Genomic DNA, 3,058 nt, shown 5'->3' on the forward strand with positions numbered 1-3,058 from the left:
ACTACAAATTTCCCAGGTGGGACCCGGACCCAAGACATTAGGAATACCGGTCCGATGCCACACGAATTAGGCTACCGGGGAGGCTGTGTTCCTTTCCACTTTGTTGAATATTTATGTAAATTTAATTCTTCCCTACGCTTGGGGTGGTAGCCAGCGCCGCTCCGACCACTCGGGGGTAGGGGACCTTCTTTCTTTAACCTAAATTTTCATTTTATAGTAATCAATAAACGCTTATTGCTCCTCCCTCCCCCGGGCCGACTCGAGTGTCTACGGCGTGCCGTGTAGCTCTCTGCGACAACCCCAGTCAATCTCAATCCCCTGACTGTCTCTCCTCTCCAACTTGTTTTTTTTTTTCTCGTGTGCGTATGGGGCTGCGCAGAGGGAGTTTTGTGCGTACACAGGATAGCCGAATTTTCCTTGGAACATAGCCATATAAAGCTTTGCTTTAAAGTGGAAGGGTGCTACAACTTACGAGTGTTTCCAATCTCATCTCGGAACTAGCTATAACTAGCGCCGTGTTTGTACCCTCTTCTTTTTGTCTCGTGTCGTTAGCGCTGTTACTATGATCACTGAAAAACTTTGAAAATGCCGTCACAGCGATGTCTTGGCGCTCAAACGTTTTCAGACGTGTCGAAACGCAACTAACAACTATTTGCCAGTCCTATATCCTGCCCTGAGGGCCAATGTTTTTGACATCGAGCCGCTCACGTAATCTTTTTCAACTTCCCTAAGAATTAAGTATAACTTAGAAAGATGAGAAACTTAGCACTATTACAGAGGAGTCTTAGCGACAAAGCGAGGTACAATTAGTTTTAGATACATACTCTGTGACGTAATTTGTACGAGTTTTTTTTAATGTTGGGTCGACAACTTTGCTTCCGAAAACACTACTCAAGAAAACAGGTGTTTGGAAGGTTCACCAATACCTATTTTGCAAATAACATGGCACAAACACAATGTGATGCTCGTACATTTTCACGCCAGCGACCGGCGCGCAAGCGTGAACTCTTTCTGGAGGGCTGTTGCATCCAGCGCGTCACCCCCCCCACCCCACCCCCCCCTTCTGCGCCCCCCGCCCCTTATGTTTTTAATTTTGGTATTTCGCAGAGAGTACTGCTAATGAAGGTTGTGCACATAAACGCCCGCGTTCGGCTTCAAAATATCGCAATCGCCAGGCGCTCTATGGCTGACATTTTGGTCTGTCCGTCCGTCCATCCGTCCGTCCGTCTGTCCGCCTGTCAGTTGGTCGTTCAAGCGAATAACTGCGAAAAAATAACTTAACATCTGAAAATGAAGGTCAGCGCAGACACTAGTGGGAACCGAAACCACGTCTTATACGTTAATAGCACGGGCACGGTATACCTTTTGAGCCACGCACGACAGATGACTGTAAGGCGCTCAAACAAATGGCCGTTCCTTGTGTTGAACGTCATCGTGTCGTATACTGCGGTGCCAGTCGTGGAGGGGCTGGATGAAGTACCGCGTACCGGGACATGCGCTCAGGCAGCGGTAAACCAACCGCACACTAAAAATATTGCGCCCGCCCTGTACCTGCTTGCTTCGCTGCAAATGACATCGAAAGATGACAGCGTCTCTGCCGCTGCCATTTAACGCCCCAACTCATTAATGCTCTCATCGACACCATATTACCAGTACAGCTGTTTTAGGTCGAGCCTTTTCGTTCGTCTGCTGTCGGTCGTGCGTCACGCAGAAGTAGGAGCACGTTCCAAGACTCGCCGGCGTCCTCTGTCAGTGGGTCTGGAAACCTCCTCGCCGGCGGTTCCCCGCGAAAGAGAGCGCAGTGGCGTCGCAGGTGCGGGTTCCTCTCCGTGTTCCCGGCCCCGTGTTCCCGCCCTAGGTGACAACAAGATGAGCGGGAAACATGCATTCGCATAACACGTAATTACGCCTAAAGTGCTAGGAAATGTTAGGCGGGGACTGAAGCAAAATTACGCCGAGGAGTAAAAAAAAAACTGCACAAACAATAATTGAACACGCATTGCTTTCGAGCTGTTCGTTAACGCCCTCGGAGGTAACCGAAGACAGCTTGGATCCGTCGCAGCTGTAGGGAGTGCCAGGATCTACTCTCGTTTGAAAAGGGCCAGTTATGAACACTTCAGTGGGACACCAGGGCAACTCAACGTTATGCCAGGCTCATTAGATGCAGCTGTGCATGAGCACAGAAACTTTCATGCTGCCTTGAAAGGGGAACGAAGCTATTAGCCTCCGCAGATGAACGAATCCTATATCAAAGTCTTCAATTATTTTAAGTTAGCCGGCCGATTGTCTGAACGTAAATACGGCGAACAAGCACGAAATGTTTTCATTCTCAGGTGTTTTATCAGTAAAGAAACAAAACTGATTAATCATAAGCTGTTGAATTAAAGCCTGGTCATTAATCTAGAATAACTCTAGAATAACAAAAATAATCAATTCCAAGCCGTAGCTAGACTTTTTCGAATGTTAAACACACCCCTGGTAATATAAATTAATCAGTAGACCTCCTATACGCCGTACCTTACAAACCATATCACACTAAACTTTCTTACACCCGTTCTGGTCGAAAAGAATGTAAACATCTTGTCCCATAACGCACTTCTTTCAAAGGTGTTTGTTGAAACTTTGTTTGCCCCAACTGTATCCACGTGCGCAGACCAATTAATAGTCGAAGAAAATGTGGCACCCAGATATCTAACTTCATCGCACATTTGCAAGGCGGTTTCATTTATGCGGTATGAAGTTACTAACTTATTTATCTTATTTGTAAATTTTACATGGTAGCACTTCTTTATATTCAATGACATTTTCCATTTATCACACCAACTAGTTACAGCGTCCCGGTCAGTCTGCAAAATTTTCGCGTCATTTATGCACGTAACTGGAAGCTATAACACACAGTCATCTGCGTACTGTCTAACAGTATATTTAAGATCAGCTGGCATGTCATTTATAAAGATTAGAAATAACAATGGTCCGAGCACAGACCCCTGTGGTACACCGATAAAACTTCAACAGGGGAAGACGACGCGCCATTGACGACGACACGTTGTTCACGCAT

Source organism: Haemaphysalis longicornis, unplaced genomic scaffold (genome assembly GCF_048455015.1).
Source record: "Haemaphysalis longicornis isolate Haplotype H1 unplaced genomic scaffold, Haemaphysalis longicornis Haplotype H1 scaffold_1, whole genome shotgun sequence".
Lineage (NCBI taxonomy): Eukaryota > Metazoa > Arthropoda > Arachnida > Ixodida > Ixodidae > Haemaphysalis > Haemaphysalis longicornis.